The 15994-nt window shown below is 35.8% G+C and overlaps 1 protein-coding gene across 1 annotated transcript in view; it reads left to right on the top strand.

The window, feature by feature from the left end:
* Positions 1-7617: 7617 nt before the first annotated feature.
* LOC136828468 (uncharacterized) overlaps positions 7618-15994 on the top strand; it is a 28445-nt gene continuing 20068 nt past the window's right edge. The window contains exon 1 of the mRNA XM_067086529.1: positions 7618-8148. The gene's annotated coding sequence lies outside the window, so the exon portion shown is untranslated. The remainder of the gene's footprint in view (positions 8149-15994) is intronic.

The following is a 15994-nucleotide window of genomic DNA, read 5'->3' as shown; positions in this document are numbered from 1 at the left end:
CAAGTTATATTTTGATTTGAAAAACCTGTTCATTACCTTTAAAATATAAAATGGTATCCTCAGAAATCTATAAACCTTTTGTTAATGGTGCTCATCTCAACACCTTTTATTTCATCATAAAACATGGAAAAGGAAGAGGAAAGGAGGAGGCGGAGGGAAGAGGGATGGGAAAGGAGGAGGGGGGGGGAAGGGAAGGGGAGGAGGAAGGGGAGAGGAGGGGAAGGGGAGGGTGGACGGAGGAGGGAAGGGGGAGTGGAGGGTAAAGCTGAAGGGAAAGGGGAGGGAGGGGAGGGGAGGGGAGGGGAGGGGAGGAAGGGTAATGGGAGGGGGAGGGGAAGGGGAGGGGATGTGAAGGGGAGGGGATGGGGAGGGAATGTGAAGGGGAGGGGATGGGAGGGGAAAGGAGGGGAGGGGAGGAGAAGGGGTGCGGAGGAGATGGGAGGGAAGGGAGGGGCGTGTGGAGGGAAGGGGAGGAGTGAGGGGAGGGAGAGGGTATGGAGGGGAAGATGATGGGAGGGGAAGGGGAGGGAATGGGGAGGGGTATAGAGGGAAGATGAGGGAAGGGAAGGGGGATGGGGAAGCGGGTGGGAGAAGGGGAGGAATGGGGAGGGGAAGGGTGAGAAGGGAATGGGGAGGGGGAGCGGGTGGGGAAGGGGAGGGAATGGGAGGGGAGCGGATGGGGAAGGGGAGGGAGGGGAGGATAGGGGAGGAGGGAGAAGGAGAAGGGTAAAGGGAAAGGGGAGGGGAAGGAGAAGGGATGGCACATACACACACACACACAGAAAGGCAGCCAAGGAAATTAATATAGTTGAAGATATCGAAAGCAAAATCGACACGTCAGCAATAACACTAATAACAAATCCAAAGGTGAGAGAAAATATAAGAAAAATAAATTTTTAAATGTGTATTAACAATTAAATATTTTGTCATATTGTTTACTACAAGTCTTGTTACAAACATACTATTATAATATAGCCAGAGGATAAATGCTTTGCCCTCTGAAATGCGCAGTAGAAATGAAAAACATAAAACTCTCTCTCTCTCTCTCTCTCTCTCTCTCTCTCTCTCTCTCTCTCTCTCTCTCCTGTGAGTGAAAAATTCAGAATATTTTAAGAATCTTAGGTTCTTATCATGGCAGAGCATTAAAAAAAAAAAAAAAGCCAAACCACTGAGGAGTGTTAGGCGCCAGAATCCTGAAAGATGAAACCAATCAGTCAAAGTCAAAAGCAATTATGCGTATAGCTGCTTCAGGACCGTGTCCCTGTTTTCACAGAGCAGACGGCAATAACGGAAAGGAGACAACTGCAGCTTAGAGTTATTGTTTCATTCTCTTTACTCATCCGGCCTGGCACTGGCTAAGTGCTTGCTGCCTCATTATTGAACTCATATGTCACCAGCTTCATTACCATTTTACTGAGATCATCTTTGTTGTGTTGGAGGAGTGTTTGGAGACCAAGGAGACGACAGGTAATGCTCATACGTATGTATGTAACCCCAGACGTATTTTGTATTCGGGTCTTACATTTTCCAGGTCGAAAAAAATAAAATTAAACAGTTCATCTTTGAAGCTGATTTCCAGCTGGCTTGGTTCCTCTGTTTTTGCTCTCGAGGCAACCTGCCATCAGTTATGTGCTTTTTCCTAAACATTTATGCCAAAAATGGTATTTTCATGCTGTTCTTTTCCTAATATCCAATAAATCTCGAAGATTAACTGTTACAGAGAAACTGGCACTCCGTGGACCTGAGCGGAAAGTTCAACTTAGTTGAGAGAGAGAGAGAGAGAGAGAGAGAGAGAGAGAGAGAGAGAGAGAGAGAGAGAGAGAGAATACCTAAGATTGTTTTTAGTGGTATATATATATATATATATATATATATATATATATATATATATATATATATATATATATATATATATATATATATATATATATATATATATATATATATATATATATATATATATATATATATATATATATATTATGTTTATTGGCGGCTATGATAAGTTTACCTTACCAGAAATCAATTAATAGAGGGCCTTGTGGCCCCCCATCAATATTCATACACGAAACAAAGGTAGAGGGTAAAACTAAATTACTCGACTGAGGTGTAAAACAGACTCAGGGAACAGTTAACTTTATTCATTTACACTAACACCAATCAAAACAATCAAGGGGATAAATTTACAGCTATATAGGCCGAGAACTGGTTCATAGGCCCTTCTCGGAGAGTTTGAGTCACTTGCATAAGGTTGGAACAGCGTGATGGAGAACAGCTAGAAAAAAAAAAAACACACACACCTCTGCAAATGGAAAATTGCAGGAATTAATAGCGATAGGGTCATGCACAGTATGATAAAGGCTTTGGGCAGCCCTAAGTGACTGATAGACTAGGGGTGAGATTGATATTCTTGGATAAAGTTAGTTATGCACAAAGCCCTTCAAGATGGTGGCTGGGATGTAACACACTAAACTAAATCACAAAATTTCTCAAAGCATTACTTACGTTACTCCAGAGATTAGCCAGTTCCGATGGGGAAAGTTGAAAGGAAATTACAAGCTCAAGGGAATGTTGGAGGGTGATCTTTCAGAAGGCATGCGGGAGAAGAACAAAGGGCTGAGGGATGGAAGCCGATGGGTTCTGACAAACTCTTACCTGGCGTAATAAATTCTAGTGCTTTGAACTAAAAGCATAGATTCAGACTCCGAGCTACAGGTTATCGGAAGATTGCCGTCCTCTCTTGAGTTCCTCTGCTCCCTGTAGTTGATAGTTTATGCTTGATGAGTCTTTCTCGTCTCAGATTGGTTGAGAGTATAGGCACAGAACAGCACGTCCTTATGAGAGGGAAGCCCAGATCAGAGTAAGAATGATACCAGGTCTCTCTGGGTCAGATGCCCGCTCCAATTTCAGTGGGGCTCTGAGTTGCCAGATAGAGCCTGTCAAAAATTCCAAGACCTTGGAACTACAAAGCAAAAAGACAGGCGATAGGTGTGTGTGTGTGTATGTGTGTGTGTGTGGGTTAGATATGGCTAGCTGGCAACTTTCCAGACTCACGTATGCAAATCAAAATGTCTGGATGCTGACTGAACCAATGGTTCCTAGTTTGAATTAGAATATTAAATTGAATATCAAGGTAGCAGCCTGATGAGTTATATATATATATATATATATATATATATATATATATATATATATATATATATATATATATATATATATATATATATATATATATATTGCCATTAATGTACGCTAGGCTTTTTAGGTTCTCAAATGTCAGACGGCATATACCCCTTAATTAAGAAATCACTTTACCCAGGGAATAATTTAAAGCAAAAGGCACCATATTTGATGAGTGAATCTGCCTTGCAAGAATTCTGACCTATGCTGGTTCGAATTTAATGCAGGAATTATTATAACTACTATCTATTAGCAATATTATTACAAGCCAGTAACTTATTAATTCAGCCGTAAGTTGATTCTGACTTCCCTCTACTGTACATGTTGCTGTCTCATTGGAGCACATTTCTTATAATCGAAATCATCTCATCTCCATCATTACAGCTGGGTGCCAAGTTTGTAAAATCTTGGCGATTTATGATAATCTTGTTGCTAAATTACGTTCAATTTTTATATTATCGAATATTAGAACACAAATACCAATTTATTTCGAATTTACTTATCCATGGAAAGAGCTTAAGGTCTTTCCAAGGAACATCTAGGCTGAGCAGAATTCGAACCTATGCCTACTGTATTTGATGCAGGGACGAGATTAACTTGTTCGTTCATCAACGGTGAGAGATGAAAGCTGATTTCTCGTGTACATACACATTCCTGGTTAGCTCAGGTTTTGAACTTAAAATCAAAATCAATTCCTCTCCATCGCGATAGCAAGGTTGTGAGTTTGTAACACGTGGCTGTCTGTGATAACTTGGCATTAATTCACATTTGACATTTTAGCACTCTCAAATATTAGACCGCAAATACTCCTTACCTTGGAATTACTTACACGGCCAGGAGATCATATACGATAAGTCCATCTGCCTTTGCTAGGAATCGAGCTTATGGCTTTTGAGTCTGGATCAGAGACAACAGTAACTTACTCATTTAGCCATCAAGGGAGATATAAGCTGAATTAGACTATGCTGAATTTGTTCATGCGGAATTCATAAGCTATAGCCTACTTAGGTTGGAGTAAGTAAGTATACCTTAGTTTTACCAGACCACTGAGCTGATTAACAGCTCTCCTAGGGCTGGCCGGAAGGATTAGACTTATTTTACGTGGCTAAGAACCAATTGGTTACTTAGCAACGGGACCTACAGCTTATTGTGGAATCCGAAACACATTATAGCGAGAAATGAATTTCTATCACCAGAAATACATTCCTCTAACTCTTCATCAGCCGGCCGCGGAAATTGAACTCCGGTCCATCGAGCGACAGTCTGAAGCTCAACCGGTTCGGCTAACAAAGGGCTAATACTTAGGTTGGAGATCAGCATATTCCTACCACACTAGTCAACATGCTAGCTTGTAAACACGACTATTTATGATAAGTACCCTATCCGACCACAAATACCTCTTGACATCTAATTCACTTAGTATCGAAATATTATTTTTCTTAATTACCTATAGATTAATTCCTTTGCATCCGCTAGCCCTTCTTCCTGTTTTGGCTGCAGTGATTGTTCTCTGCAATGGAAATTACCCGGGACTGTCGTTTTAATGAGGATTTCTAGCTTTTAATGATATTTGGTGATATCATTTTGATCATATCCATTTGTATGAATTATAATATCTATGAAAGTGCACATTAAACTCTGCAGCTCTCTGTGAAAGAGATTATCGTTTTGGTGTTTATGTATATTTTTCATTTCATTAAAGGAGACTACAGGTTATTCATCAGATTCCTAGGCTAATTTGACAAGAGGAGGGGGATTATGTAAGTCTTAAGTGTGTTCGTGTTTTAATTAACAATGTTTACCGGTCTTTTCCCCTACCTGATCATATAGTATTATTCTCTGTCTGGGATCACAGGAAATGCCCCCTCTCTCTCTCTCTCTCTCTCTCTCTCTCTCTCTCTCTCTCTCTCTCTCTCTCGGTAGTAGTAGTAGTAGTTGTTGAGGGATTTGTTTGTAAATTTTGTTAACTAAATCATAAATCCCAAAAATAATACTTAGTAAAAGAAAACAAAACGAACCTATTTGTGAGACAGTGATTATCGAGCATCAAAATACTGGTGAACCTCTCAGTGATGTAGGACCGTTGCTTGTGTGCACAGGTTTATAAATAAATCAATGCACGGTAAAATTGGGTTAAGGAAACGCGAAAATGCATTAACAATTCATTACAAAAAATATTATGTAATACCTAATCCTGCGATAGCTAAAATTAATCAAAGTACAACATAACAATACGACAAGACCTTCAGTAATAAATGAACATATACATGTATTCTTTTGACCACTCGTATAATTATCGAAGCTCTCGCAGGCAGTCGGGTAGCGTGAGTCTAAAACAGACAATCACCAACACATAGTGACACTAGAAGGCGATGGTACTTGGCATAAGGTGAAAACCTCTGATTCAAACTCTGCAGATTCTAGCATTATAAACCTGCTTAATTATCAATAACTATAATCTTTTCCTGAATATACATCGTCGAATTTAGTGCTTCAGAAGGGTTTGTAGAGTTCGGTAATATTTCACTAGTATATTCGTTATAATTTTTCTCTGTAAAAAAGGAAATTATAAGAAAACGGTAAGAGCATAAGTGTATGCCACTTCTGAACCCTGTTTTTCTCAATTTTTGCATTTGGATTGAAGAACACAATCTTTGCAGCAAATCTGTGACATTACTAATTTTTCAGGGCATTTATATGTATCAGCTCTCTAAATCATTGCCGTATATCGGAACTTGGAGGAAGAGCTGCGGAAAAGAAACAAAAAGACAAAAGTGCAAAGAACAGTGTCATAAAATGATAGTGAAGTGACCATAACAACCTAATTTATTACGTTAATTAATACTACGTTTGTGGGTTGAACTATTGGGCAGTTGTTGGTCTTCCGTGCTGTGCGGAGTGGACGGTGGGATCCTTACATCAGAGAGTCACTTGAGCACTGAAAACCCTGAGGACTCTGTAGGGATAGGAAGTGTCGTGGAGTACGGGGTGGAGTAGAGAGACTCCACTTATAAGTCCAATCTCTACTGCTTATGTATTTTTCAGGTGTGCACACACAGTAGCCACTATTTAATACACTGATGATTTAATGTGATAAGTTTTTCACTAAAGAAAGCGTGAGATATGTTTCAAGAAACTATTTATTACAGGTACAGGATTAGGAATATAGTGGCTAATGTGTGTGCACACCTGAACAATACATAAGCAGTAAAGACTAGACTTACAAGTGGAGTCTCTGCACTCCATCCCGTACTCCACGGCACTTCTATCCCTACAAGATCCTCAGGGTTTTCAGTGCTCAGTGCCCAATGACTGACTGTGATGTGAAGGCTCCCACCGTCCACTCCGCGCACCAAGGAAGACCAGCAACTGCCCAGCAGTTCAGCCACCAAACGTAGTATTAATAAAGTAATAAATTAGGTTGTTATGGTCACTTCATTATCATTTTATGACAGTATCCTTAGTAGTTTTGTTTTTTGTGTTTCTTTTCCGCAGCTCTTCTTCCAAGTTCCGGTATGCGGCAATGATTTAGAGAGCTGATACATATCAATGCCCTGAAAAATTATAATTTGCTGCAAAGATTATGTTCCTCAATCCAAATACAAAAATTGAGAAAAACAGGGTGAAGAAGTGGCATAATTATACGCTTACCCTTTTCTTATAATTTCCTTTTTTACAGAGAAAAATTTTAACGAATATGCTAGTAAAATCTTACCGAACTCTACAAACTCTCACGGAGCAGTAAAATAGACGATGAATATTCAGGAAAAGATTATTGCTGCTGTTGATGATTAAGCCGGTTTATAATGTCATGGGAGCATCCCTTAAGAAAAAGACTTTAGTTCTGATTCGACTTTGTTTTTTCTGTATAATGAACAGGCGAGTTAATTTTCAAGCAAATATAGTGGGACAAAATTTGTTTATAGTTGAAAGAAAAGCATCAAGATACTTTTAGGGAAAGTAAGTAATTCTTCAGAGATCGTTAGATGATGTGGGCTGTTGAGCACGCTGCAACTGTGCATACGAATCACTGTCCTTATGCACAGCTGCAACGTGTTGAACCGTCCACAGCAAGCGTTCTCTGTGAATCGTCCACAAACAGCGAACGACCTCTGGCACTTGGGCATCATGGGGAATATCAACAGGTGACGGAAGATCTGCTCACCGTGTTTGGCGCAGCACGTGCTTTCTTTGTTTACTCAAACAAATCTAGATCTATTTCACAGTCCACCAGTTAAGGAATCTAACATTGACATCTAGTAACATGTACGCTTTTGCCCCATCACTTGCGTAGTGAAGAAAAAAATGTATATTCATTTAAGAGGAGTAGAATATGAGCGCGAAGAGCAAAATTAACAACTGGCAACTAACTCAAATCCAAGGGGAAAGACTGCCAAGTATTCGGTGCTGGTCTAGTGAGCCAGTGTGTGATGAAGGTTGGTCGTGGACGGTAACTGGAAAACGCCTCCCGCCACTGTTCCCCTGGCTCGCTTTCTCGGCCAGCGTCGCCATACTGTAGAAACTGTTTGATCTCGTAATCCTTGGCGTTGTCAGGGAATGATAAATTTCCATACATTTTAACTTATGATATTCTTTTTTACATTCATCGTGATGTGAATTTGGCTTTTAATATTTATTACAGCGACACTAATTGATGGAAGAATTGTTCCAAATAAAGAGAGATGTACTGATTAAGGTAACAGTCCTTTAATCAAATAAGAAGCGACAGTTGCACAAAAATTTGTTTTGTCATTAATTGTTCAGTAACGCTGTTTCATAGTTACACTATCTTCTCTGTGTAGCTGAGGTACATGACTTGCAAGAAAAGGAGAGTCGAAAATGTGAGAGTGAAAAGTTCGGGTTCGCAGCCCCCTGAGGAAAGGGGAGAACACGTGACGACTTAAATGCGTCAATATTTCGCGATACCTTTGTGAAACGAATGTCCTGAATCCTACTCAAGCAATTAAGGTAAGAATAGTTTGATGCACTTTTCAGATGAAGAAAAATCGCTCTCTCTCTCTCTCTCTCTCTCTCTCTCTCTCTCTCTCTCTCTCTCTCTCTCTGACAAACACAAAACATAAGTTATGGAACCATTTTCATCTTAGACAAGGAATTCACTAAACCCAGGCTCACGTTTCTTCACACGCGCACAACGATTTCAGCATCCATCAACTTTAGAATTATCAAGCTCAACAGAGTTCATCAAACACAGACATCAATTTCCGAAACAGTCATTGGTTTCTTCTAATATTTCCAACGAATGCATCAACACAACAAACTATTTCTTCAACGCAGACACTTATGTCAAAGAACAGAAACTCAAATTTCATAGAACAAAATCACATTTCATGAAGGTATTAAACACTGATTTTTAAAACCCTTGGCCATTGCCGTTTAAGAAGAGCACAGCGCAGGCACATTATTGTCCAGACTTAGAAGCTTATTACTGTACATAAACTTTTCAGCTTTCCCACGCACTGAATAAATCTATCTGAAACAAAAACTGACTTCATTACAGGCAAACATATAAAACGCACGGACTATTCAGATGCAAATACTTTTTTTTAATTAAATCTAAACACTGATGGCATGATAAAGTGCACATATTTCATGAAATACTAGCAATAGCACATGTAAACATATCCACGGTCACGAAACACTGTGGTTAAACGATGTACTTTGAAAAGTAAAATGATCAAGGCAGTTGGTAGAACATAAAAAAAAAACTTCTTTATAAGGCTTTCGTTACCTTTTAACAGGTTTTTTACTTTCCTATTGAAACCACTGTTCACATTGTCTAATGGGTTCTTATTTATTACTTTATATGTACTCTCATCACCCAAAAGACTATCCATTTTTTCTGTATATTCACTTTTATTTAAAATTACAAGAGCGCCTGAAAAAAGAAAAAAATATACACATGACAAAAGCAGATAAATCAGGCGCTCTTGTAATTTTAGGTAAAAGTGAATATATAAAAAAATGGATAGTCTTTTGGGTGATGATAGTACATATAAAAAAATAAATAAGAACAAGTTAGGCAATGTGAACGGTGATTTCAATAGGAAAGTGAAAAACCTGTTAAAAGGTAACGAAAGCTTTATAAAGAAGTTGTGTGTGACCTCTCCATCGCTACCGTATATGTATGGTACAATAAAAACCCACAAAACAAACTTTCCTGCCAGGCCAATTATCAGTTCAGTTGGTTTCGCATCTTACAGTCTAGTGAAATACCTAGAGGATATTCTCAACCCATTGGTAGGTACTATCTCAAATGCCAACATCAAGAGTAATGTGGACCTGATAAATAAACTAAATAGTGTACAGATTAATGAGTTTTGATGTAATCGCTATTCACAAAGTTGCCAATTGATGATCTGATGGAGTTTTTATCAGAATTATTAGAGAACACACAGCTGGCTATCCCATTTTTTAAAAGCACTTTAACTGAACTGATTAAATTATGTGTGTAAAAGAATGTAAATTTGAATATATACATACAAATTGATATACAAGGTATGACTGAAGCTACGGTACATATGGCTGAAATGCTGACATTGCAATGCGTACGGTGACAATAATACATTTGATCTGACCATAATATGAAAGAAGATATGTGTATACAAGATGTGTGATGTATATATGCTGTTTCTTGTCTCCTCACATTTTGCACGCGGAGGTGTTGTTGTGAGGAGATTAGTGAGCCAGGTGAGATGATGGTGGGTGGGGTCCACGTGGGACCTACACCCTAATATCGGAACTGGCTGCATAAGTCTAGGCTTTATTTCAGTTCATGTGGTCTATGTGGAATTGCTTATGCAGGTCAACACCAATTTAAAAAAAAGAAAAAGCAAGATGCCTGTGTATTTAGGCTGCTCATCATCTAAATATGAAAAAAAAAGATGCTCAGACATAATGCACCAAGATCTTCATATGATATTATATAACTTAATGTATCTTTTATCAGAGATATCAGTTGCATACTTCACAGTTGCGGAAACTCAAATATATGGTGTCATCATTCATGGACGGAGCTCATCATGACCGAAAGGAGTCAAATCCGTACTGGCAATCATTGGTGTGATGCATTCCCCTTTCGAGAGCTAGCCAATCACTGGTGTGTAGTGGGCGGGACTTAGCTGCAAAGGGCCATGGATTTTGCTACAAACAAGGCCACCGAAAATAGGTCTATCTTTCGGTGGTTTCAGTATAGTGCTGTATGAACCACGGCCCATGAAACTTTAACCACTGCTCGGTGGTAGCCTATCCTATATCGTTAACAGAAGCACGATTATGGCTAACTTTAACCTTAAATAAAATAAAAAACTAATGAGGCTAAAGGGCTGCAATTTGGTATGTTTGATGATTGGAGGGTGACTGATCAACATACCAATTTGCAGCCCTCTAGCCTCAGTAGTTTTTAAGATCTGAGGGCGGACAGAAAAATTGCCGACAGAAAAAAAGTGTGGACAGAGAGAACTAAAAATTAAGTCCAAAAACGGTCAAGTAGGAAAATAAGAAAAAATATTGTTGAGAAAACATTTATAAGAAAGATTAAAGGAGAAATCTGAGTTAAAAAATGATTAAGGAAGAAAATGAGTTGCTGCCTAAGAGCTAAAAATGAAAAAAAAAAGATGAAAAATAAAATATATATATATATATAATATATATATATATATATAATATATATATAAATATAATGTATATATATATATATGTATATATATATATATATATATATATATATATATATATATATATATATATATATATATATATATATATATATATATATATATATATATATATATATATATATATATATATATATATATATATATATATATATATATATATATATATATATATATATATATATTTATATATGTATATGTATATATATATATATATATATATATATATATATATATATATATATATATATATATATATATATATATATATATATATATATATATATATATATATATATATATATATATAAGGAAAAGAATGAAGACGCAAACTGAGAAATAGAGATGAAAAAAAGAAATGATTAGAAGAGGAAAATGGAAAGATTAAGCAGGAAGGAATTAAAAAAAGGCAAGAGAATAAGCGGAAATAGTATCAAAATCTAGTATTTAGAAGGGGAATAAACGGAAAAAAATAAAAGGAATTAAAAAATAAGATTAGCAAGAAAAAAATATTAAAAATGGAAAATAGAGGTGAGTAAAATCTGCATTAGATAACTAATATTGTAGTCATATGCAAATACATTCAGTAACAGATCACTGATTTATAATTTCATGCGTCTCTGTCTCTCTATCTTTTTCCAAAATTTCCGGGTAAAATTTATATACAGCCAGCACCTACTAACGTTTCGTTCATATTAATGGAAACACTACTCTGTTTCACTTACGTTTTTTTTAACAAATGCCAGAATGTAATTCCGCTCTATCTCGGAAAAAATGCCAAAGGGGCAATTATAACTAATAACTGGTTAGTCACCTGGTTGATTAGAACCACCAACAGCAACTACCTCAGACTTCAGAGACGGGTTGTTTCACCAGTAAAAAACACAGCACCGTATACTGTTTTGAATCTGTCTAGTGTGAAGGCATTTTCATTCTCTTCAGTTGTATTTGTTAATAACCTGATTATCTTTTTTTTTTATTACCCTGTGACAAATTAGCTTTCGACGGTTCCATTCATGTGATTCTCTTCAACTCTTGTAAAATATGAAACTCTGCCTAATGCAGCAAAACAACGATAGACGTTGTGTGGAAATATTTTCTTTTCACAAAATTCATGGAAATGACATTTATCGGCGGTTATGTACATACCCTTCCAAACCACACATCCTCGTTGTCAGTAGCCAGAGATGCACAAGCTGCATCGAGTTCGACACCTTTTCACCTATATTTTCATAATACTCAAACAGAAAAACTAATATAAAAATGATAGCAATTCTGTCTTGAAAATCTGGCATCTTTCCCTTGTCTATATCCCTCGTGGCGCAGTCATCAGGGATATAAGTTCCATGTCGGCTCAATTACTGTTTCACTCACTCTTTTTAAGGAAAATAAAAATACTATAAATAAATACAATTCATTCTAGGAAGTCTGGTCTCATTGACATTCAGGTCTCAACTGCACGGCCAAGACGCAAGCATACTAGCCAATAAGAAAGCATCGCGCTCGTTATGTCCAGTCTTTGTTCTGCGAAATTCGTGGCTTTCTCTCGGCACCCATAGTTCTCAAAAAAAAAAAAGTCAAACAATTACTATAATCACTTTTATAATCACCTCCTTCGTAACCCTTAGACTCGTTTATCTTTTACAAGCTAGTATGGAGCATCTATGAGCTTAAGCTTAGACAGACTGGGCAATGTTTTTATTTGTTTGTCATTCTTATAAGCTTTTTTTTTATTACGTAAGCAGTCATACCATTGAAGAGAGCAGAAGCAGTGGAATGGAAGCGAGATACTTGCAGGAGGAAGAAGAATAACGGTTTCTTATCGATGAATCATTGTATTGCTATTGTGTCTATAATGAAATTTCTTTCTGTTTGCCTAGTTATATGATTAAATATGCAAGTAGATTCATAAATACGATATGCCTAAACACAGCAAATATATGACTAGAGGCACACTCTGAGAATAGAGAAAAGTTGTTTATAGTAGGAAAGGGAGAAGGTGTGTGATTTGAAAGAAATTTTTAAATCGGTTTTGTGAGTGGCTGAATGTACAAGCGAAATTAGGAGTTTGATAAATTACAAGAAATTTTGTGTGATATTACGAATAAAAAAAGATTGAAACACCATTTGCAAAAGAACATTTGAGGAAAGAATAAGCATTGTTTCCATATTTCGTGTTTATTAACAAAGTAATTATGAAAGTATGCGGAAGAAGAACAGGTAATGGAGAATTGACTATGATTTACAAACTACTTAGCACCGATTGACGATAGTGAGGAAAGTCTGAATGACGTGACAGGGTCTTCATCAATTAAAAGAAATCATATCACACTACAAATAATAATACGAATAAAGGATGTGAGCGAGAGTGAATACGCATCATGCAATGATGGAATGTCGAATGTCTTATTCCTGTATTTGGGAAAATTTTCTACAGACTGTGGCAAAAAGAATACAGTTAAGATTTATATTTGATAGTAAGAGCAACGCAGCTGAAACTCAGAAATTGTTGCATAAAAGAAAAAATCAGGAGAAAGTTATGAAGTTAAAGACTGAAAGGGTCCGATAGGCAGATTCAAGAGAAATCATGAGACAGACTAAGCTGAGGTGACATGCCTCTATAAACCACCTTTCTGTTTCTATAAATTGTCAACCTCAGGTTAGTCTGTATCATGTTTCCTCTTGTATATATATGTATATATATATATATATATATATATATATATATATATATATATATATATATATATATATATATATATATATATATATATATATATATATATATATATATATATATATATATATATATATATATATATATATATATATATATATATATATATATATATATATATATATATATATATATATATATATATATATATATATATATATATATATATATATATATACACACACATATTTATCAGAATGAAGAGGCAAAGGCATGTATGTTTCTCACAGGAATACAGTTTGTTATCTCGACGTTTCACATCACCGCTGCAACTTCAAGGCTGGTAAATAGACTATAAATACATAAAACGCCTCTTCTATACCGGAAAAACTTTACTATTTTTATTTATATTGACAAATGCAAGAGATGAAAAAAAAATAGACCGAACTTGAAAAAAACACCCACCAAGGCAAGAGCTAAAAAGTGACTAAACAGACAGGGAGAAAATAAACATAGATGTAAATAAGCGTGTAATTAGTCAACAAACAGCTAGGTGGCCGAAGATTGGGTGCCCAGTGTAGTAAAATAGTTTTTTTTTTTTTATTTTTTTTTTAAGAGACGTCATCTTTCTTTCGGGAAGCTCCATTAATTCTAAAATCATATATGTCCAACCGGGTACCATAAATTTGAGAATGGCTCCGAACATTGGATAATTGAGGACTGGACAATCTGCAACCCAATCCTGGTCCACCCACCCAGCTGTTTATAGCCTAATTACCTGTTTGTTTACATTCCACCTTCGCTTTGGGTATCTTTCGCATGTTTATATTCTCCTGTCTTTTTAGTCACTTTCTAGCTCTTCCCTTAATGGGTGTTTCTTTCAAGTGCCGTCTATATTTTTTTATCGCTAGTAATTGCAAATTAAAATAAATATATAAAGTTTTTCTGGTTTATAAGGGAAGTTTTACGCATTTGTAGTCTATTTAATTTTCCAGCGAGAGACAAACCTTTGCCTCTTCATCCTGGGATGTTTGTCGGGTCTATTACTCCTACGAGTCTTATGTATATGTATATATATATATATATATATATATATATATATATATATATATATATATATATATATATATATGTATATATAAATATATATATGTATATATATATAAATATATATATATATATATATATATATATATATATATATATATATATATATATATATATATATATATATATATATATATATATAAGGATCGAGATCAGATATAAACGAATTCCATTGGTAAATAAAAGTCACAAGTACAATACGAAACACTTTTGCTTCACATATGTTTGGCAGCAAACAGATAGTGTTGAGAACAATTGGTGAAAAGTAATAAAATACGTAATATTATCCTTTGTGAATTTCAAATGGCTTGGGTTCATAGTCATATACCTAATTGTTCCTTGAGTAAAATACCGAAATAGAATTTCCGAATGATATTCTTTTCAAAGAAACCCACCCCTACCCCTCAAAATTAGGAAAAACGTGTTTTATACTTAAACATCTGAAGATATTTCTTTGTTTTTTTCACAAGACGTACTGTCAACATTTTAATTTTTCTAAACATTTTCTTTCTGTTTTAATTAAAGTTAAAAAAAAATCATACGTATGAAAAACAATTATTCACTGAAATGAATAACACTGCTTCTGCTCTCTTCAATGGTATGACTACTTACGTAATAAAAAAAAAAGCTTATAAGAATGACAAACAAATAAAAACATTGCCCAGTCTGTCTAACCTTAAGCTCATAGATGCTCCATACTAGCTTGTTAAAGATAAACGAGTCTAAGGGTTACGAAGGAGGTGATTATAAAAGTGATTATAGTAATTGTTTGACCTTTTTTTATTTATTTTTTTTTTTGAGAACTATGGGTGCCGAGAGAAAGCCACGAATTTCGCAGAATAAAGACTGGACATAACGAGCGCGATGCTTTCTTATTGGCTAGTATGCTTGCGTATTGGCCATGCAGTTGAGACCTGAAGGTCAATGAGACCAGATTTTCTAGAATGAATTGTATTTATTTATAATATTTTTTATTTTCCTTAAAAAGAGTGAGTGAAACAGTAACTAAGCCGACATGGAACTTATATCCCTGATGACTGCGCCATGAGGGATATAGACAAGGAAAAGATGCCAGATTTTCAAGACAGAATTGCTATCATTTATATTAGTTTTTCTGTTTGAGTATTATGAAAATATAGGTGAAAAGCTGTCGAACTCGATGCGGCTTGTGCATCTCTGGCTACTGACAACGAGGGTGTGTGGTTTGGAAGGGTATGTAGATAACCGCCGATAAATGTCATTTTCATGAATTTTGTGAAAAGAAAATATTTCCACACAACGTCTATCGCTGTTTTGCTGCATTAGGCAGAGTTTCATATTTTACAAGAGTTTAAGA

This window comes from Macrobrachium rosenbergii, chromosome 43, assembly GCF_040412425.1.
Source record: "Macrobrachium rosenbergii isolate ZJJX-2024 chromosome 43, ASM4041242v1, whole genome shotgun sequence".
NCBI classification, from domain to species: Eukaryota; Metazoa; Arthropoda; class Malacostraca; order Decapoda; family Palaemonidae; genus Macrobrachium; species Macrobrachium rosenbergii.
Note: the sequence above shows the minus strand (reverse complement) of the source record. Positions and strands in the feature narration are given on the sequence as shown.